Genomic DNA, 23452 nt, shown 5'->3' with positions numbered 1-23452 from the left:
CGACAAATATAGGCTATCTTTGCCTGGAATAATCACTTTGTTGTCATATATATTTTTTGCCTTATAAAAAAAAGTAGTAGGCTATAAAAGACGTCAGCAGCAGAGGCAGGTTGTTTTAAACGGCGACGACTCTGACGTCAGAAGTTTCCCACTCTAAGAATGACCAGACTGTAGGCTAACTTTAATATGCATTTTCTTTAGGGATGACGAAAAAAGAAGCGGAAAAAGGGGAAAGGAAAGAAAAAAAAAACAATTCCAACAAGAAAAGCCATGAGTGGGAAGTGGGATCACTTTTAATCGAGATTATTTTGCAGTCCCAAATCAATCAATTAGACCAATTAGTGTCTTGAATATGCAAACGTATTTATCAGTTTAAATGCATTATGCTACAATTAACTACAATTCTTCCATCCTGGGCACTGATGTTAATCGCATGGGGGATAATTGATTTTAAATTAATTAGCAAAGGATGTTTTTACATATAGAATGGGCAAACAAATAGCTCAAGACAAGACGAATACGTTCACAAAAATATGCCTCATTGGTGATTTCTAAACGTATTTATTTTTTGAATATTTGATATTTTAACACCCAACTAATTCTGTGCTAAAAAAAAGCAATAATATTTTGGTTTAAACTAAAGCCTCCTATTCCACCTGCATGGGGCAGGCTATATGACTGTGGAGTCTTGTAATTACCCCAATGTTCTCCCAAAAGTGCTAAAGAATCCAGGCCTATCCATCCATCCATCCATCTCTCTCTCTCTCTCTCTCTCTCTCTCTCTCTCTCTGCAGTGTTTGGACCCAGACAAACGTTATCATAAAGCCCGCAGTATAGCAGCAGTTAACCCGCCATGTGACTCCTTAAAGCCATGTTGTAAAGTCTCCACAGCGCGCTGCCTTGAGAGTCCCGGGTTGAGACATGCGGTAGGGCGGTAGGACGGTAGGATAGCCCCGGGGGTCACTCCTCAAATTAATGATGATGTACTCCTCCAGCTGGAGCCCTGCCTGCCGGTGACAGGTCGGTTGAGAGAGTGATTGATGACTATCTGGGGGACCGGGGCCAACATACATAATAATATGATAACCGCACCCAGCTAGCAAATAATTGCTTGCTTTCATTTACAGATGAAAGAAGGAGAGGTCTAAACTGAGTGGAGCCCGTCCTTCCATGAAGCCATATAGGGCTAACTTTTTGTGTGTGTAGCCTTTTTCTTTATGGGGCGGCATAGCTCAATTAGACCTATCATTCATTTTGTGATAAAAGCACAACATTGTGCAGATGTGTTCAGATATATATTATGAAAAAAAACGGATATTGGGGCATCACAAATTTGCCCCCTGGTGGCCGTGGTAGACATTTTTCAAAATGGCCACCATCGATTTGTCAATATTTCCTATCCCATTGGACCCACATGCAATACCAGACATAATATAGATCCTAGTATGCCTGAGAACCAAATAGAAATAGTCATTCGAAATTATATGGACTTTTACAAAGTAGCCTAATTGGTAATTTCATTATATTTGTACATTATAGGCCTATGTGGCTATTGTTCATTTTGTAATAAAAGTGCCAAATTTGGCACAGGAATAGCTTAATAAGACATCTGGATATTGGGGCATTGCAGATTGGCATTTTTATGACCATTTTCCAAAATGACTGCCAGCCGTAGCTCAACACATGAGACCAATCATTCATTTTGTGATAAAAGCACCATATTTTGCAGATGTGTTCAGATATATTCTGAAAAAAACGGATATTGGGGCATCACAAATTTGCCCCCTGGTGGCCGTGGTAGACATTTTTCAAAATGGCCACCATCGATTTGTCAACATTTCCTATCCCATTGGACCCACATGCAATACCAGACATAATATACATGTAGATCCTAGTAAGCCTGAGAACCAAATAAAAATACTAATTCTAAATTATGGACTTTTACAAAGTAATTGGTCACGTCATTATATTATGTGTGTACATTATAGGCCTATTAGTGCGGCTATTGTTCATTTAGTGATAAAAGTGCCAAATTGGGCACAGAAATAGCTTAATATATGTAGAAGACATCTGGATATTGGGGCGTTGCATAGCATCAAAATCCTGCTACGAGCTGATCTCTTGTGGTTGCAGAAAGCGTTGCAAGTGCAAGAAGGCTGCACTTCAGTGCACAGGCCTCTGCTTCTGTGAGGGAGAATGTTCCAGCTGACTGCAAGATCTCTCAAACATTAAAGTGCCATGCCATGGTCCATGGCAAGTGTCTTGCCATGATAAAGATAAAGATGATCAATATGTGTTCAAATAATGGTTCAAATAGTATACAGCAATTACAATATTATTTTCAAGTAACTTAATAGTTAATGGCTTCAGTTCAGTTGTTTCAATCCGTACCTGAACTCGCTACTGCTACGGTTTACTCCAGGTATCACTATAACATGTAGAGACAATCTCATCAGTTTAGTATTGCTGTACATTTTAATAAAACATGTTTCACTTGAATTTGTAATCATATTTGTGGTCCTGAAAACATGGAAACGGCAGCTTGGGGGTGACCAAAGTGTAGAGGCCAGTAACGGCTGGCGGCCATTTTGGAAAATGGTCATCAGGAAACATATGTTTCACATTAACACATTGTTTCACAGGAGATTAATCTGATTGTTGAAATACTGTGAGTGGCTTACAAAATCTAAATGCAAAAGTTAAAGATATGTTTCACTTTAACTTGTATGTAAATGATATTTGAGGTGCATGAAACATGGAAACAGCAGCTGGGGGTGACCAAAGTGTTCTATGCCTATAACGGCTGCCGGCCATTTTGGAAAATGGTCATCAAAATGCCAATCTGCAATGCCCCAATATCCAGATGTCTTCTACATATATTAAGCTATTTCTGTTCCACATTTGGCACTTTTATCACTAAATGAACAATAGCCGCACTAATAAGATAAGATAAGATAAGATAAGATACGATAAGATAAGATAATCCTTTATTCGTCCCACAAGGGGAAATTTCAGTGCTACAGCAGCAAGTGGACAGGGTTAAAAAAGAGACAGCCACATAATACCACATACAGTCAACAGTAAAAACAGTATATAGCAAGTAGTACACAAGTAAAAATTGCATTAAAAAAAGTACAAAATTACATTAAAAGTGCTGGATAAAAGTGCTTTTAGTAGCTAATTGAGAGGAGCAATTTAAAACCATTGTACACTCAAGAATGTACAGAATTAAAAAGTCTGACAGCCGCTGGGAGGAAAGAACTCCGAAAACGCTCCCTCACACACTTTGGATGGACTAGTCTGTTAGTGGTGGTGAGGGAGCTCTCCAGGGCTGTCACAGTGCCGTGCAGAGGATGGGAGTTGTTCTCCATCAGAGAGGCCAGCTTTGCTCTCATCCGCCGCACACCCACCACCTCCACTGAGTCCAGGCAGCAGCCTAGGACAGAGCTGGCCTTTCAGATCAGCTTGTCCAGCCTCTTCCTGTCCGTGGCTGAGATGCTGCTGCCCCAACAGGCCACACCAAAGAAAAGGGCAGAGGCCACCACTGTGTCATAGAAAGACCTCAGCAGTGCCCCCTGCACCCCAAATGACCTCAGCCTCCTCAGTAGGTACAGCCTACTCTGTCCTTTCTTATAAAGTGCCTTAGAATTGTTTGACCAGTCCAGTTTATTGTTCAGGTGAACACCCAGGTACTTGTAGGGTGTTACCCTCTCAATGTCATTTCCCTGGATGTTCACCAGAGTTGGGGGTGGGGGACCACGCCTGCGGAAATCCACCACCAGCTCCTTGGTCTTCCCGGCGTTGAGCTGGAGGTGGTTCCGCAGGCACCAGTCCACAAAGTCCTGAATCAGTCTTCTGTACTCTGCGTCGTCGTCTCCAGTGATGAGACCGACGATCGCAGAGTCGTCAGAAAACCTCTGCAGGTGACAGGAGGGGGTGATGTGTGTGAAGTCTGCAGTGTATGCAGTGAAAAAGAACAGGGCCAGGACTGTTCCCTGCGGGGCCCCTGTACTGCAGACCACCGTGTCTGACACACAGTCCCGTGCCTTCACATATTGTGGTCGGTTTGTAAGATAGTCCAGGTTCCATGCTGACAGGAGAGGATCCACACCCATGATTTCCAGCTTGTTCCTCAGAAGCGCAGGCTGTATGGTGTTAAATGCGCTGGAAAAATCAAAAAACATAATCCTAACACTGTTGCCAGGCTTTTCCAGGTGAGAGAGGGCCTTGTGCTGGAGGAAGATGACAGCGTCGTCCACCCCGATCCCAGGCTGGTAGGCGAACTGTAACGGGTCCATTGATGGGCTCACCAGAGGGCGGAGATGACTCAGGACCAGCCTCTCCAGTGTCTTCATCAGATGGGATGTTAGCGCCACAGGCCTGTAGCTGTTTAGGTCCTTAGGATGTGGGGTCTTGGGAACAGGAACCACACATGATGCTTTCCACAGATGTGGCACCTTCCCTAGCTTCAGGCTCAGGTTGTAAATGTACGTGATAATCCCGCACAGTTGGTCTGTGCAGGACTTCAGGAGCCTGGAGCTGATCTCATCTGGACCCGCCACCTTCTTTACCTTGATCCTCTTCAGCTGTTTGCTGACCTCGAGTGTTGTGAGGGACAGGCTGGAGCAGGGGGGCTGAGTGCTGTGGGGAGGGGACAGGAGGGGGAAGTGCTCATTGGAGAAGTGCAGTAAACGAATCACAAGCTTCCCTTTTAAGCTCCAATTCCATGGAGTGATCCAGTCCGGTCAGAAAAGCGCTCTGAGCTCCTGAGAGAGAGAGAGGGGCTGTCTGATGCGTGAGAGAGAGGGAGTAAGAGAGAGAGAGAGGGGCTGTGATGCGCGAGAGAGAGGGAGTGAGAGAGAGAGAGGGGGAGAGAACAGCCTCTGAATGACAGGGGCTCAAAACTACGATATAACAACTTTTTTCCATTGGTCTTTGTGCCTGTCTGAAGCGCGAGAGAGAGGGAGTGAGAGAGAGAGAGAGAGAGGGGGAGAGAGTGTGAGATCGGCAGAGGAGAGCGCACTGAATAAGGCCTGGTTTTGAAAAGCACTAAGCGCTAAATTAACGCCAGGGGGGAAGATATCGTTAGGCCGGTATTTAAGGCCGAAACGCCCATTCTGGCATATTCTGGCACTGCGCCACGCCTCTTTGGCATAAAGCGCATTTCGGGGCCTAAAACCATGTTGCTATCTTCCCGAGGCAGGCGCAAGGCGCGTATTTTTGCGTTTAACGCCAGTTTTTGCGCCAAAGGCCACTGGGAAGATAGGGCCCATAATGTACACACATAATAATGAAGTGACCAACTTTGTAAAAGTCCATATAATTTTAAATTAGTATTTTTATTTGGTTCTCAGGCTTACTAGGATCTATATTATGTTTGGTATTGCATGTGGATCCAATGGGATAGGAAATGTTGACAAACCGCTAGTCGCCATTTTGAAAAAGTGGCGGCCACGGCCACCAGGGGGCAAATTTATGATGGCCCAATATCCAGTTTTGTTCAGAGTATATCTATAAACAACTGCAAAATGTTGTGCTTGCATCATAAAATGAACGATTGGTCTCATATGTTGAGCTACGGCTGGCAGCCATTTTGGAAAATGGTCATAGAAATGCCAATCTGCAATGCCCCAATATCCAGATGTCTTCTACATATATTAGGCTATTTCTGTGCCAAATTTGGCACTTTTATTACAAAATGAACAATAGCCACAATAATAGGCCTATAATGTGCAAACATAATAATGAAATGACCAATTACTTTGTAAAAGTGCATATAGTTTTGAATGCCTATTTTTATTTGGTTCTCAGACTCAGACAGGATCTATGTCTGGTATTGCATGTGGGTCCAATGGGATAGGAAATGTAGACAAATCGATGGTGGCCATTTCGAAAAATGTCTGCCACGGCCACCAGGGGGCGAATTTGCGATGCGCCAATATCCAGTTTTGTTCAGAATATATCTATAAACACATCTGCAAAATTTGGTGCTTTTATCACAAAATGAACGATAGGTTAGCTATGCCGCCCCACTATTTTCCTTTTTCCTTTCTGTGTTGAGACAGCTATGAAGTAGGCTATGTCCTCTCTCTCATTTTAACACACACACAAAAAAACACACACAAAACACACATTGAATTAGGAGTTATAGGCTACCTCGATGCAAATGGCGGCTGCAAAGAGAGAGAGAGAGAGAGAGAGAGAGAGAGGGGGGGGGGGGGGGGGGGCTCGGATCGCCCCGTGCTTTTTAATTTGCATTAACTCTATGCCACCTTAACATTAACCACTCCACCTGAGCCGCTCAAGCATAGAGGCACACGGCTCTATTTGTCTTATTAATTTAGACTTCCCCCGTTCCATTGGGGTTAAAAACTGCATCACAAGCGAGGCATTAAGCAGGGCGGGACCCAATTTATCTTTGACATCAGATGGACCAAGTGTTGACATTGATTTGGGGCAGATTTTGTGTGGTGGCAGTGGCACGTGCACGCACGCACGCACGCACACACACACACACACACACACACACACACACCTGACACACACACACACACACACACACAGGCTACGCTATAATCCTTATGTGCACTAGGCTATGCTACTTCCTCCTTCACATAATAGTGATCTAATTCTATGATCATGGCTGCATGTTGGCCCATAATGGAGGCAGTCTTAAAGTATTCACTGTCCACAAGCCCCGCCCCTCCCTCCCCCCTATTTCCACGGCATTAGCCGGTGTGTTATCCAACGCTTCCATGAAATATTTAGGCGCATATGCTTTTAGATGGAAAATGAAGGCGCTGGGAAAAGCTTGTTTAGCGTTTAAAGATGAAAAGATAAGCTATTTTTTTTTTTTCGTGGACAGGGAAGCAGGGATGCTCTCAGCTCTATCGTTGCAACGGCCTAAAAACTATGCTTAGTGCCAGGCGCAGCGCAGATTAGTGGGTGTGGACCAGCCCACTCAATATTTTGGTGTCGGCGCTACAGGCGGCCTTAACCATTATAACCACGCCTTTTAAGAGTAAAATTATGCACAATCTGGTCATTGGAGTAGTGCAGTAAACGAATCACAAGCGTCCCTTTTAAGCTCCAATTCCACGGAGCGATCCAGTCCGGTCAGAAAGGCCATGCGCTCTGCTCCCCCCCTCCCTTTCATCCCCAAGCGCTCTGCTCCTCCCCTCCCTTTCATACCCGTCTGTCTGTCTCCATATATAGGCTATTATTCCATATTATTATGCTTCTCAAACCAATCTAACTGCAGTTTAAATACTGCAAGCATGTAAATACGCTACACTATAGCAAGATCAAAGTGAAAAGAATGTTCTAAACGCATTGGCTAGAAAAAAATAGCCTATCCCTATGTCATGATGAGATTAGATTGGTGAAAGTTTGTCCAGAATGATATCGTTTTCTCTCCCCTGCTGCACAGGTAGGATGATGCACATAAATATAGCCTACATTATGTAAAGTCATTGCATAAATGTGTTTTTATTGTAAAAGAAAATGTGAAGTAAGTCGTCTTATTGGAGCGACATCACAGTAGGAAGTCACAGTAGAACCGTGTTATGGCTGTCACTCATCTCCTAAATTACGTTAAATCTACGAGGGATATATATAGCCCCAGGATGACATATATGTTTCACATAGAGTTGTGTTTTGATTTCAAGATTTTATTTTGTCCAATATTGAAATGTTCTACAATTGCATGTTGTGTTAACATTACACATTATTTCTATCTACCTTTCTATCTATAGGCTCATTTGGTTGCTATTTATTATCAAAATGTATTAGCCCAATGCATGCTGGGAGATTTCACATGTGTGGCTTTGTGCCTGTCTGCTGTCTGATGCGTGAGGGAGTGAGAGAGAGGGGGGGGGGGGGGGGGGGGCAGAGAGTGAGATGGCAGAGGAGAGTCTGCGCAATTACGCACAATAATAGAACCGGCTAACTTTTTTTCCATCAGTCATTGTGCCTGTCTGATGCACAAGAGAGAGGGAGTGAGAGAGAGAGAGGGGGGACAGAGAGTGAGATGGCAGATGTTTAGTAAGTACATAGTAACTACATGGTAACTACAGGGGCGCGTGCTGTATTCTAAAGCAGTGTTAATTCCTGCATAGTTACATAGTAACTATACAGTGTAACTACAGAGGTGCGGGCTGCATTCTAAAGTCAAATCTTGTACCCTGGTAAGTACAGATGTAGTACCCTGTACTTACCCTTCAAGTACAGATTTTGTACCCTGTACTTACCCTGTTTGTTACCCTGTACTTACCTGGTAAGTACAGATGTGGTACCCTGTGATTTTGTACCATGTAAGTACAGATTTTGTTACCCTATATTTACCCTGTAAGTACATATTTTGTTACCATGTACTGTACTTAACCCTGTAAGTACAGATTTTGTTACCCTGTACTTACCCTGTGAGTTGTGGGCTGTATTCTACAGCGTTACCAATTTTACTTCATAGATGAGGACAGATAGTGATGTTCGCTGGTGTAGGCCTATAGGACCATCCATCATCATTCAATGAGCATCATAAATCAACTCCTTTACTTGAATTAACTGATGGGACAATTATCACCTCCCGGTATTCAATTTTGCAGCTATAAATATGGGCATAGGCTACAAAATAATGTATCTTGCGATCGTTTTAATCTGAATAATAGCTGTGTTGCATTTTGAAATAAGCCCCTCCCAATTTTCATCTCTGTTCAAACTAAACTTATAGCCAAGTTCCCCAGAAACATTGTAGGTCATGAAAGTGTCACTTTCCTGATAATCTGTTATTTAATGAGCCACAGGGAGGGGTGTGCGTGCGTGTGTGGGAGAGAGAGATGCATGTGTGCACATCAAGCCCCAACCCCTCCCACTTTCCCTTGAAGTTGCGGAAGTGTTTGTTTAAGCTGTAATTCCTCAGGACTCAGGAGTCCACGTTGTTCCTGTTTAAATGCCCAACTTTCTAACTGTAATTAAACATATTTACAGCCTGGTCATTAACACGGTTTTGGTCTATATAGCTGATTTCACCTTTTCATAACATATGTGGTGGGGAAATATATTTTATAACTCGCCCGTTTACATTTGATAAAGGTTTAAAGTTATGCATAATTAAGGGCATGTCCGAGTGAGTGGGCGCTGCTCTTCTGCGGCCACAGCCCAGCCATGCTAACGTTAGGCTAATTGTCTGACCTGGCGGTCACGTTTGTGGTGTTGTGGCTGTATTAACCGTACCCCAAAGAAAGATGGTTTCCACTTTTTTCGGTGAGTGAATGAAGTTGTCGGTGGTCACTGCTAACGTTTTACCATGGACTGTAAACATTCTGTGCTAATATTGCTAGCATGATAACATTATCCTTTTCACACACAGCCCACCAAATGACACCAAAATGCTAGATTTGATCATGGACTTAACGCTAATGTTAATCAAAAACGGCCGCACTCATAACGTTAAGGTGTGTTTGACCTAATAGAAATATTAACATGAATGCACTCACATTTCAGCGTGGTTACAGATGTAACCTATTTAACGCTAGCTAGCTAGCTACAGTAGATGTTTGGAGCATCGGTTTGGAGGCTATAACGTTAACGTGAATGTCATGACCTAGTGAGCGTAGTATTATATATTATACATAATCCAGATGTAACCTAGCTATAGCTAGACGTTAAGAGGTTAACGTGAATGCGACTGAGACCTGACGGCTTGATATATTATTCCAGATCAGTGTTTGGAGTAACTAGTTACTAAGTAACTAGTTACTGTAACTTAACTACTTTTTTCAGTAACTAGTAATCTAACTAATTACTTTTTCAAATTCAGTAACTCAGTTACAGTTACTAAAATAGTAGTTACTAGTTACTTTAGGACAGGAAAATAACGGACAACTTCAGAGGATTACCCAGTTTCTGATGCTCAGACCTAGTCCTAGTCCAGCTGCAGCCAGAGCCCCAGAGGCTAATGACCTTGATAGGCTATAAGCCTCCACAATAAGTGAATGTTCAATGCCACACTGTGGCACAGCAACACTAACATAATGTGTGCATTAATAAGACAATCAAAGCAGACTTTTAAAAGTAATGCAAAAGTTACTTTCCCTAGTAACTAATTACTTTGAAGTAACTGGTAACTTTAAAGTAATTAAATTACCTTTTGAGAGAAGTAACTAGTAACTGTAACTAATTACCAATTTTCAGTAACTTTCCCAACACTGTTCCAGATGCAACCTAGCTAGATGTTACGAGGTAGGAATATACCGAAATGCTAGATTTGATCATGGACTTAACGCTAATGTTAATCAAAAATGGCCGCACTCATTAATGTTGTTTCACAGTAGCTAATATCTGGCCATAATTCTGCAATTGCCCACTATATGCTTAATACGTTATAATAGCGATAATATCAATATCAGATAAATCTTTGGTTGAACTTTTATTGTAGTTTCGTGTTAATTTAGCCTACTGGGACATAAGTCGGGGCTTGATCACCCCCGGCTGGGTCACCTGGGTGAGGGTGTATGATGTCACAGTACCCGAAACATCCTATGACCCCAGGGTACATCACTGATGATACGTCCCAGTTGCATCCATGTGATGTATTTTCTATATAGCCTACCTCAATGTAACATGAATGTGGAACGACGACTCTTCACCTCCTCTCGGTCCCAACCGGAGCAAGGAGAACAAAAGTGGATGGCCTGGATGTAGCTTGTTAGCTAGCTTGCTAGCAGTCTGACCTAGCTTCAGTTAGCTTGAAGAGACCTGGGGCCTGTACTACGTAGCTAGTTTAATGCCTTATCCGAGTAAGTTTGAGTTTGAACCTGGTTTAGCCGTACTACAAAGCAAGTTAACTTCTAATCACCATGGCTGTTAGGGTTTTGTTTGTTGGACTCAAGGGCAGAGACAGACAGAGACAGAATATCAAGTTGTAACACAGTTTGTTTATTTAAATGTTATTGGTTGAGTCCGGCTGGACGAGATACCCAGGTTGCAGGATGGCAGGCTAGAGTCCAGGTAGGTGAACGAGCAGGCATACAGAAGTCCGGGCTGGCAGAGAGCAAGCAGGCTGAAGTCCAGACGGGCAGAGAGCAGGTAGGCTGAAGTCCAGGCAGATGGCGAGCAGGCAGACAGACAGGTGAGGATTGGCGCAGGTAGTCAGATTTAGGACAGCAGACGTTCCTCTCCGTGTAGGTGAGAAGATAATCTGACAGTGTCTTGGAGTCTGGGCTGGGTATATGAAGCCTGCTGATCAGTGATGATTGGCAGCTGCGATAGCTGGAACCAGCTCCACACACCTGGCTCCAATCCTGCAATCACAACAGAAGGGAGGGGGCGAGAGAGACTAGGAGGCAGAGGTTGAGGGCATGACAGTACTCCCCCCCCTCTACGGGCGCCACCTGGCGCACGCCTGGCTCCGTCAGAGTGCTGGCGATGGAAGTCCCGGATGAGTGTGGGGTCCAGTATGTTCCGCCGAGGGACCCAGCAGCGCTCCTCCAGACCATAACCCTCCCAGTCGACCAAATACTGGAATCCGCGGCCCCGGCGACGGACATCCAGGATACGCCTCACGGTGTAGACTGGACCACCCTCCACCATCCGAGGAGGAGGAGGGGCGGCTGTGGGAGGGACAAGAGCACTGGACCGCACAGGCTTTAACAGAGACACATGAAATGTGGGATGGATCCTTTTAAGGGAGGAAGGGAGCTTAAGCCGAACAGCACAGGGGTTAATGATGGTTTCAATTTCATACGGCCCAACGTAGCGAGGTGCGAGCTTTCGAGAATCCACCTTGAGAGGCAGATCTCTCGAAAGAAGCCATACCTTCTGCCCTGGAGCGTAGGCTGGAGCTGGAACACGGCGACGGTCGGCCTGGACCCGTGACCTGGAGGCAGCTCGGAGTAAGGCGGCACGGGCTCTCTTCCAGGTAGTGCGGCAGCGGCGCATCTGGGCCTGAACTGAAGGGACTGCAATCTCCTCCTCCTGGCCTGACAACAGAGGAGGTTGATAGCCCAAAGAACATAAAAACGGAGACATACCAGAGGAGGCGTTGGGGAGGGTATTGTGGGCGTACTCCACCCAGGACAGCTGTGAGCTCCAAGAGGAGGGGTTCGCCGCGGTGATACAGCGAAGAGCTGCTTCCATCTCCTGGTTTGCTCGCTCCATCTGTCCGTTGGTCTGAGGATGGTACCCCGAAGATAAGCTGACGGTGGCTCCCATGGCCGTGCAGAATGCCTTCCAGACCTGCGAGGTGAATTGAGGCCCCCTGTTGGAGACAATGTCTGCAGGCAGCCCATGTACCCGAAACACATGTTGCACTAATAGATCAGCTGTCTCCCAAGCGGAAGGCAGCTTGGGCAGGGCAATGAAGTGTACTGCCTTAGAAAAACGGTCTATGACAGTGAGAACTGTGGTGTTACCTCCAGATGGGGGAAGGCCAGTGACGAAGTCCACTGCTATGTGTGACCATGGCCGGCTGGGTACAGGCAGTGGACGGAGCAGGCCAGAGCTGGGCTTTGTGGAGGTCTTGCTGCGAGCGCAGACAGAGCAAGCTGCAACATATGACCGTGTATCCTGGTCCATGGTGGGCCACCAGAAACTCTGCCGAAGGAAGGCCATTGTCCGACGAACCCCCGGGTGACAGGTAAGGCGGGATGAGTGAGCCCATTGCAGAACCTGGGAGCGGACAGAATCAGGTACAAACAGGAGGTTAGGAGGACCATTACCTGGGTCGGGCTGGGCCCTCTGGGCTTGGCGGACCTTGGATTCGATCTCCCAGGTAACGGCAGCGATGACACATGAAGATGGAAGAATGGGCTATGGGTCCATGTTTGCCTCCTCCACCGCAAACTGGCGTGACAGCGCATCGGGCTTCACGTTCCTCGAACCGGGGCGGTAGGTGAGTGTGAAATTAAACCTGCCAAAAAAAAGAGCCCACCCTGCTTGGCGTGAGTTGAGCCGCTTCGCCTCCTTGATGTAGATGAGGTTTTTGTGGTCTGTCCACACGACGAAGGGATGCTCGGCCCCCTCTAGCCAGTGTCGCCACTCCTCCAGCGCCACCTTCACAGCCAGGAGCTCTCTATTGCCGACGTCGTAGTTTCTTTCTCTGGGGGAAAGTTTGTAGCACAGAAAGGCAAAGGGATGCAACTTGTCATCAGCCAGTGTGCGCTGAGAGAGGATTGCACCTACCCCTACATTAGAACCGTCCACCTCCACAATGAACTGCCGGGTTCGGTCTGCCTGGACGAGCACTGGAGCGGAGACAAACCTGCGCTTGAGCTCCCCAAAGGCGGTCTCCGCCTCCAGTGTCCATCGAAACGAGATGGAGGTGGAAGTGAGTGCAGTCAGGGGGGCTGCTATGGTGCTGTAATTACGGACAAACCTACGATAGAAGTTGGCAAATCCTAGAAACATTTGTAACTGTTTACGGCTAGTAGGCACAGGCCAATCCAGAACTGCTGCCACTTTGGCCGGCTCCATCTCCATTTTCCCCGGGGAGATGACGAAACCCAGGAAGTGCACTGTGGAAGCATGAAATTCACACTTCTCTGCCTTAGCAAACAGTCTGTTTTCTAGGAGACGCTGCAGCACTGCCCGCACATGCTTCTGGTGTTCCTGGAGAGACTGGGAGTAAATCAGAATGTCATCCAGGTAAACAAACGCAAAATGACCAATCATGTCCCTGAGTACATCGTTGACGAGTGCCTGGAAGACTGCGGGCGCATTAGTGAGGCCGAAAGGCATCACCAGGTACTCAAAATGGCCCAGGTGAGTGTTGAAAGCAGTCTTCAGGTGGTACGCATTCCGGAGGTCCAGTTTTGAAAACACTGTGGCGTCATGAAGGGGCACAAAAGCAGAGTCAATCAGAGGCAGACAGTACTTGTTTTTAACTGTGATGTAATTTAGTTTTTTATAGTCTATACATGGTCTCAACGACCCATCCTTCTTGCCCACAAAGAAGGCACCTGCACCCACCGGAGAGGATGAAGGTCGGATGATCCCCGCTGCCAAGGAGTCCTGGATGTATTTCCCCATGGCTTGCTGTTCCGGCAGAGAGAGGTTGTAGAGCCTGCTAGAGGGAAGAGGAGCTCCAGGGAAAAGCTTTACCTCACAATCGTACGGTCTGTGCGGAGGGAGTGTTAACGCCTGTTGCTTACTGAATGCAGGAGCGAGGTCATGATATTCTTTTGGGACAGACGACAGATCTGGAGGTTCTGGTACTGGTAGCGGCTCAGAGGAAGGTGTCTGGGCGGAACGGAGGCAGTTAGCATGGCAGAATGAGAATTGAGAATTTCAACCAGGAGAAGCCCAACACCAGAGGAACATTTGGAGAATGAATAACGTGAAACTGAATTTTCTCTTGATGATTCCCAAACATGTGAAGGGACAGGGGCACGGTTTTTCTGTCCACTTGGGCCAGCAGTACCCCGTTAAGGGCTGTGGTATTTAGTGGGACATCGAGGGGCTCAGTCTCGATGCCCCACTGCTCGCACGTACCACTATGAATGAAATTTTCATCGGCTCCAGAGTCTATGAGTGCAGAGAGTGTAATGGATTGCTGGCACCACACGATGGCGGCATCGAGCTGTGGACGGACAGGGAGAGAGGAAGTGGCTGCTCGACTCGACAATATCTCTCCAACTATTGCCGAGCCGGCCCTTTTGCTGGACGGACGGGGCAATTGGAAATACGGTGGCTGGGGTTTCCACAGTAAAAACAGGCCTGTGTTGTAGCCCGACGACGAGCCCTTTCCTCCGGGGACAGACGGACCCGGTCGAGCTGCATGGGTTCTGGTTCCGGAAAGTTCGGAGTCTCGGGACGTGACGAGAACAGAGAGACGGGGGTGTCAGTACGCCACAGGGCGATTTGATCCGCAATCTTAATGGCCAGACTAATGGTGGCTTCTAAGGAATTTAGTTCCCCCCGTAGTGCTATTTCCCGTCCAATCTCTCAAATGCTGAAATGCTGCAATGAGGGCCACATTATCCCACCCCGACTCAACAGCCAAACTGTGGAACTGGCTTATAAACTCACGGACTGGGAGTCTTCCTTGTCGAATAGTCAACAGATCTAAAATACTTGGAAGAAGTAGACGGAACTAACTTACACTTGAATGATGTTTCCTCCGGACGTAGTTTCTGCAGCAACCGTCGGCGAGCCTGCACCAGTGCAGACTCGCTGTTTAAGGGTTTGACAAGCCGCCTGCACTCAGTAAGAATTGGTTTGGGATGGCCCTTAATATGGTGGACCTCCGCGTGAACGCCCAAACGGAGGGGTAGTGGATAGGGTTAGGGGATAGAGGCTGGTTTGGGATTGGGCCTAGGAGGCAGAGGTTGAGGGCATGACAGGCAACTCACGCTGCAAAGCTAACCTGGTCCCGACCAGGTTAGCTTCAGAGGATAAGATCAAAATCCATGACAGACCCATATAATCGGCTCTCTGGAGTCACTCCCCATTCATATAAGATCGCCATATGAAAAATAGATTGCAGTCAACTGAGAATAGAACAAGAAAAACATTTGTGGCTCTGTAGGCTACATAATTAAATTAAGCCTACTTACCACTTTATGTCTTAACAGCTCAACGATCCGTGGAGAAATATGATCACTATTAATCACCGCAGCGCATATCATAAACGAGTGAGGGTGATATTCTCCTATACATGCCAGAAAAGCCTATACATATAATATAGATATGGGATAAATATGGAATAGCCCCAATACTAAATATGCAGGCTACTCTTGCATGTTTCAGCTGGAACTGTGTCCTGTAGGCTGTATGCCAATATATGAGCAAAAATAGGCTAGTTTTTATCAATGAAAAGTATGCCCGCATCGTCTCAATTCAGTTCAGCAGTTTTCTCTTTTATATTAGGATATTATTATTATAGCCTATATATGAATTATTCGATCAGTGCAACCACATAATGAGTGATAGAGATCATTATTCATTGAGCATGCGTTTCTAAATCTATGGTCTAAATAGGCTTACAGATTGTGGAAATTTATAGACTGAGATTACACATTTAATGTACATTTGCACTCGCACAAAGCTGCTGTAGGAGACAGAAATCGCTGATCAAAGTAAATCAAATGACTGATGTGAATACAAGCAGCAGCTTTAGACAGTCCTTCCGCAGACTATCCAATGCGGATTTTCATTCTGCCATAGGTTACATTAAATATCCGCAAAAATCTCTGATCCCACTGCGCTTTCATTGAATGAGGAAATGGGTGTGGAAATGGGTGTGGGCGTGGATCAACTCAGCTGTTCATAATGTGATTGGCTAGCGCACCTCTTTCGCGTGGACGCGCGCCTGTGCACGAGCGAAAAACGTGCGCGTGCACAGGCAGATCCCAGATAAACCCAGCTTCAGTTATCAGTTTCAGAGTAGAAAACCAGCGTCGTAGTATCGTTAAACTAGATAGCTTTGATCCTGTTCAGTCAAACCAGATCAAAGTGACAGATCGCGGGTCTGTTAACTCATTCATGGCCAAAGACGTCTTTGACGTGTTATGAGGAATAGCCCTCAGGGCCAATGACGTGTTTGACGTGTTTTTGTTTTTATTAGTGCAGCGCGTAGTTCAAACACTTCCCCAGCCTGTGACATGTTATCAGAGATCCCTGGCATCTAAGACAAGCCGACAACACGTGAACAAACACATACCCCAGCTGTTGTTTTGAAATTGAGCAGGAGGAAAAACAGAAAACGGATAAACGCTTCTTTGTGCAGAGAGGAGAAACGCCATTGAAACGCCCCTCGGCGCGCTGCACGAGCTGGTCGCCTTCCTGTGTGCCAGCCGGGAGAAAACGGGAGAAAGTAATCCAGAGATGTGTTTGATCATCGGAGGAATGAGGAAATGATCGATCAGTTTGACGGGTAATCCAGAGGGCGGTGAGGACGTGTTGAATAGCCGAGGGGAAAACGGGAACGATCAAACAGCAGGGAGTATAGGACAGGGAGACATGGACGAGGACAGGTGGACCAGAACAAAACAAAATAAACACACGAACAGCTAACAAGGCAGAAGCGGCAGTCACAGCAGCAGACGCCAGCAGTACTCAGACCCGGAAACAACGTAACGAAGATAAAAGGGGGATCGTGTGTGTGTGTGTGTGTGTGTGTCTGTCTGTCTGTCTGTGTGTGTGTCTGTCTGTCTGTCTGTCTGTCTGTCTGTCTGTGTGTCTGTCTGTCTGTCTGTCTGTCTGCACACTCACTCACACTGAGTAAACTGTATTGTTGAATGTAAAAAAAGCACTTGTATATGTATGTACATGTATATATATATATATATATATATTTTTTTTTTTTTGTCATTTGTGTCATAACGAATAATATTTACATGTCTGATGTCAATACAAGTAGTAGTGTAGGGTTAGCACCCCCTGAAAATAAAAATAATTTTATTTTTTTAGAACTTCCTCAAAAGGGTTACTTCCGCTTTTTTGAAAAGGGGAAGTGATTTCTATTTGGGTAAAAATCAATTTCTCACTACTTCTGCAAAGTGTACTTCTCCATTTTTTTTGTCTTGTGCTTAAAAAACACTTTTCTTGTGGAAAGTGGTTATTTCAATAGTTCTGCAAAGTGTACTTCTCCATTTTTTTGCCTTGTGCTTTTAAATCACTTTTCTTGTGGAAAGTGGTTATTTCAAAAGGCCTCCAAAGGCCACTTCCCCATTTTACCCCATACCATAGCTCACGACAAAATAGCAGCGTTTTTTTTTTGATCTCGGGGGAAATACATTTGAGCAATCATTATGCAAACCCAGCTGGATCATTTTACATAGTGGGTAATATCTCTTTTGCTCGCTGTTGTTATGGACGCGACTTGTGAAACACCAACGACTTCCGCAGCACGCACCACGTCTCTTCGTGACAAGAGACGTGCAGCACGCAGCACGCAGCACGTCTCTTGTCACGAAGAGACTTGCTGCGTGCTGAACGCCTCTATGACGCAACTCCACGACAGGAAGCACTCCCCTTTATAAGGACGAGAGCGATCAGCTGAGTACAATCACAAAGCCATACCTGTTAGTTTCTTTGAGAGAGGCAGTGACGGCAGAGCGCAGCAGCAGCAGCAGCATTTTTGATCCCAACAACAAGAGTGTGTGCTTGTTTTATTTTTACTATCGACCCTCGCATCAACAACCATGGATTTCAATGGTAAGATTTTTTTGTTATTAATATTGTTTAATTAGACTATCCATTTAATATATATATTTATAATTAAGATCCTTTTTCCTTGTTTTTTTTATGGAATGTTATATTAACAAAAAACATTAACAATACAGCTTTTTACATATATAACCCGGGGACCAGATTATTGGACACCACGCGCTCGGAGGAATATCCAGATGATGATCATTACACCAGAATCTCTCTAAAACGAGGAGCTGCGTTACGAGATATTACTAACAGACCTAGAGGGTGAGAATGAAACATTGTTTGTTTACATATTTATCATATAGTTTGTTTAGAAAAAAATGGGTGTGGTAACCATACTTCTACCAGTTTCTTTTTTGAAATGTTGTTTTTTTTACCCCCCATAGAACGGGTTCTCACACAGGTGAATTATTATTTCATCCACAATCTTTGGGAGGGGCTCCCACGAAGACAGCCAACCGTCGCCATAGAGGCAAACCACGTGACTTCCATAGATGCAACCCCGATGCCACCATACACCATTCATCTGATAACATCACATCTAAGGATAACGGGCTGAGCCCAAATGATATTGCAGATTTAATCGACCAGATGTAAGGACATAATTCAGATATAACAACCAGCAATATATATATATATATATATATATATATAGGCTATATGTATTTTTGAGATAGACATATCCATCGCTATTTATTTTTTATTTATTTTTTTCCAGCCTGGAGACACCCCCCAACAGCTCAGCGCTGAATCCCGAGGCAGACTTGTATCAGCCTTCACCACCAGCATCACCTGAATCAGCGTTGAATCCCACCATCCACCCCAACGACCAGACACTGAACGCGTGGATTGCACAGTACAGGAGTCAACCTTCACCATCAGACCCGCCCACACCCATCTCCATTAACAACAACCAACCCACGTGGGTGGACCCGGATGTGCAGCTCAGCGAATACACGGCCCCAACAGCTGAAGACACCATCAACAACCAACCCACGTGGGTGGACCCGGATGTGCAGCTCAGCGAACACACGGCCCCAACAGCTGAAGACACCATCAACAACCAACCCACGTGGTTGGAAACGGATGTGCAGCCCAGCGACCAAGCACTGCTAACCTGGATTGCAGAGTACGAACGGGTGGAAGCTTCAGATACGCCCACGTCCCTCTCCATCAACAGACCACACTGTATCGACGAGAACGCGATACCTCCACCCTCGCCTGATCATCAACCACGCGAGAAGACCCAACAACTCTCAGGTACCTCTGACTCAGATAAGCAGAATGTGTATAGACGTTTAAGAAATGGTTATAGGATAATGCAGCGCTCTCAAAGAAGATTTGAACGTACATTGAGAACACTCAGACGCACACACACACGGTGGATGGCATCGGCTGATGCCAATTTGAACACAATTTTGATACATCAGAATATACAATGTTCCATGCTTGAAAAATTGAGGAATGTGTAATTTTTTTTTTGTAAAAGTACAGTAAGGTAGAACAATGACACTATCACCATCACCATCATTTTAAAAAAAAGTCTATGTATATAGAGATCAATTAAACAGCCAATATGGCTAAGCGTAGGCGACATGCAGATGAAGACAATCGATCACCTCCCCCTAAATTGACTAGATATTTCAACTCCGATAAACCCCCTCCCCTTAGAATAGACTGGAGTGAGCAAGGCGTCGCTTATGCTTTAGCAAATGACCTACCTACGGGGGTGAATAATAATAACGATATTAGAGCCTGGGCTAACGCACAGACTCGTATAATCAAACGCTACATAGCTGATTTACCACCCCGGAGAAGCTGCATTGTACCGCAGACCGGTGGCGCTTTGCCTACCCCAACACAACAACACGAGGAACCCCAAAATGACGCAGCTGCTGCGTCATTAGAGTCAGTCGACCCCCGAGGGATACCCCTACAAATAGACGCGTTATCAGACTGCGACGAGACGTCATCAAATGCCGACACGCTACCCCCACCCACGTCAATCGTTACGCTTACGCCCCCACAACAAATAGCAGCGTCATCAAATGCCGACATGCTACCCACACCCGCGACAGTCGTTACACCATCACAACAAATAGACGCGTCATCAGACCGCGACGATGACGACATCACTACACCGTCTGCAGACTCTATGATTCAACCCCCAGCTGCCATCTCTCCCAGTGATTATACCCTCAGACACATAGATACATTCAACGCTAGGATATACCGTCAAAATATAGATCTACGTGATATTAACACTGATAATCTCGGATTGGTGCCTGGTATGGTCAGACAGAGATTAACAGGGTTAATTGATGTAGTTACAAACGATGTCCCGACGGGTAGCATTATGGATGTAACGCTATCAGGGGATAGCCTAGCGTCAGATATGCATACTATTACCACAGTTGGAGACAATGCTGGTCAAGAATTTCTGGACCATATCTCAGACGCAATTCAAAGCAATGATGAGACAATGATCTCTGGTGACCTATCTCTCACCATCACAGTTGTAATGAATCAGCAAGGGGGCGGTAGGCTTAGATTGATGGATATACAATATAAAGATATTATTGATCGAAAGATTCATTACCTTTATAATCCTGATAATGGTTGTGGAAATAATCTTTGTTTCGGCATGGTTATTGCCAGACATTTTAACCCTGATTTAAACAACGCTAGTCTATTGGAGAGAGCTCGAGAAATATACACTGAGTTGGGTTTTGACCATATGCATAAAGTATCATTTGCCGACATTGGAACTTTTGAACGTCATTTTGACAGCAAGATAATTATCTTCCACCACAAAGAGAGTTCTAAACGCAGATACCCATTTATGACTACAGACGTCCCCCACCCAGAAACAATTTGGGTTTATTTATATGAAGGACATTATTATCTCATTTTGAATAAAAATGGATTCATTGGGTCTAGTTATGTTTGCGACTACTGCTACCAACCGTATCAGGAGCCTTATATACATACATGTAGACACTTATGTAATGTCTGTTACGGACCTCTACACATAGATCCACCCCAGGCGAACACCACTGTTAAATGTAATGTATGTAGGCTTATGTGCAAATCTCAGACTTGCTATGAAGCACACATGAGAAGGGACAAACATACCGTCTCCCCCTGTGAGAAAAAGAGATATTGCCCACACTGTAAAATGAGCCACATGCACAGACCCGCTACACCCCACATATGCAGCTCACCAAGATGTGATCATTGTGGCGTTCCACTAGGGGCGCAAGAGTCTGACCATGCCTGTTTCATACAACCTACTCCATTTAAAGAAGTCACGGAAAACTATATATTTTATGACATCGAGACAAGAATAAATGCAGAAGGTATGCATGAAGCAAGTTTTGTATCATCTATGACGCTTAAAAATGACAGGCCTAGAAACTTCAGTGGCGCTGATGGGAAAGATTGCATCGGTGATTTTCTAAGGTTCTATACCAGCCCCCGCTATGCAGAGCATACGTTTATAGCGCATAATGGTAGTGGTTTTGATGGATATTTAATATTAAAAAACATGGTGTCTCAAGGACTAACTCCCTCTGTCATTGTTAAGGGATCCAGACTGACCGCCATCTTTTCCACATACAAAAAACAGAGATTCATAGATTCTGCCAGCTTTCTACCCATGCGTTTAGCCGAAACCCCAAAAGCCTTAGGTTTTGCTGGATCAAAAGGCTATTTCCCATACAAATTTAACACAATAGAAAATGAAAACTATATTGGAGTCATCCCCTCAAAGCAGATGTTTGGGTATGGTACAATGCGTGAATCAGATAAATACAAGTTCTTAAAATGGTATAATAGTCATAAGCCCCTGATATATAACTTTGCTAAGCAACAGGCCAAGTATTGTGCACAAGATGTTCGAGTGTTACGTCAAGCCTGTGTTCTTTATAGGGAAGCGTTCATCAAAGCCACCAACGTAGACCCCCTCCGATATGTCACGCTTCCTGGCGCCTGCATGGCTGTATTTAAAACCACATTCCTAAAACCAGACACCGTCGCGCTCACCTATAACGGTTGTTATACAGGTCAGAACCGAACATTCAGCGACGCATCTATGCAGTGGTTATCTTATCTGGCACAAAGCCAGAATATTAGCATTATACATGCTCTCAACCATGGTGAGCATAGAGTCGGTGGTTATTATCTAGATGGTTTCAACCCAGGGACTAATACTGCATATGAATTTGCCGGCTGTTTTTTTCATGGGTGTGATCGCTGTCATATTTCAAATGACACACACCCCTACAAAAACGCAACGTTTGGGGACTTGTACCATGCTTTCGCTGAAAAAATAAATACGTTAGAATCTATCCATGGTATGAACGTAGTCGTTTTATGGGAGTGTGAATGGACCCGTATGAAACACACGGATGTCTCCGTGATGGCATTCATGAGATCTTACACACAACCTGAGCGTTTGAACCCACGCCTAGCCCTATATGGGGGACGAACAAACGCCTTAAAATTACACCATAAGGTCGAAAACGGTGAAAAGATACATTATGTGGACTTTTGTTCTCTATATCCATATGTACAGAACACAAAAGAGTACCCTCTTGGACATCCTAAAGTTATTACCAGGGATTTTGATGATATCTCAACCTACTTCGGACTCATCAAGTGTGTAATAGCGCCACCTAGGTCTTTGTATCACCCCGTCCTCCCCCACAGAGCACACGGGAAACTGATGTTCCCTCTTTGTCGCACATGTGCAGAAGGGCTCTCTAAAGATGAGTGCGACCACAACGAGAACGAGAGAGCTCTCAGCGGCGTATGGGTTTCGTTTGAGTTACACAAAGCGATCGAGAAAGGTTATCGTATTATATCAATCTCTGAAGTCTGGCATTTTGAACACCGCACAAAGGAATTATTCCAAGGGTACGTAAAAGCTTTTCTCAAGCGTAAACAGGAAGCGAGTGGATTCCCAGCCGACGTCACTACGGATGCCGAGAAAGACGCGTACATTGCCGAATACCAAAAAGTCGAAGGTGTGTTTTTAGACAAAACAAAAATTGTGCACAATCCTGCACTACGTTCATCATCCAAATTACTTTTGAACACTTTATGGGGACGATTTGCATTACGAGATGAACAGTGTACATGTGAGATAATTAATAACCAGGCTCGTTTTCTACAACTAATGTTCAGTGACCAATTCATCGTGAGTCAATTCCGCTTCCTCACCGATGAGGTCGCTATTGTCCAATGGAAACATGCTGCCGGTCAAGGCCCGAAGGGAAAAGATATTAATGTCTTTCTA

Source organism: Poromitra crassiceps, assembly GCF_964638095.1.
Source record: "Poromitra crassiceps genome assembly, chromosome: 1".
Lineage (NCBI taxonomy): Eukaryota > Metazoa > Chordata > Actinopteri > Beryciformes > Melamphaidae > Poromitra > Poromitra crassiceps.
Note: the sequence above shows the minus strand (reverse complement) of the source record.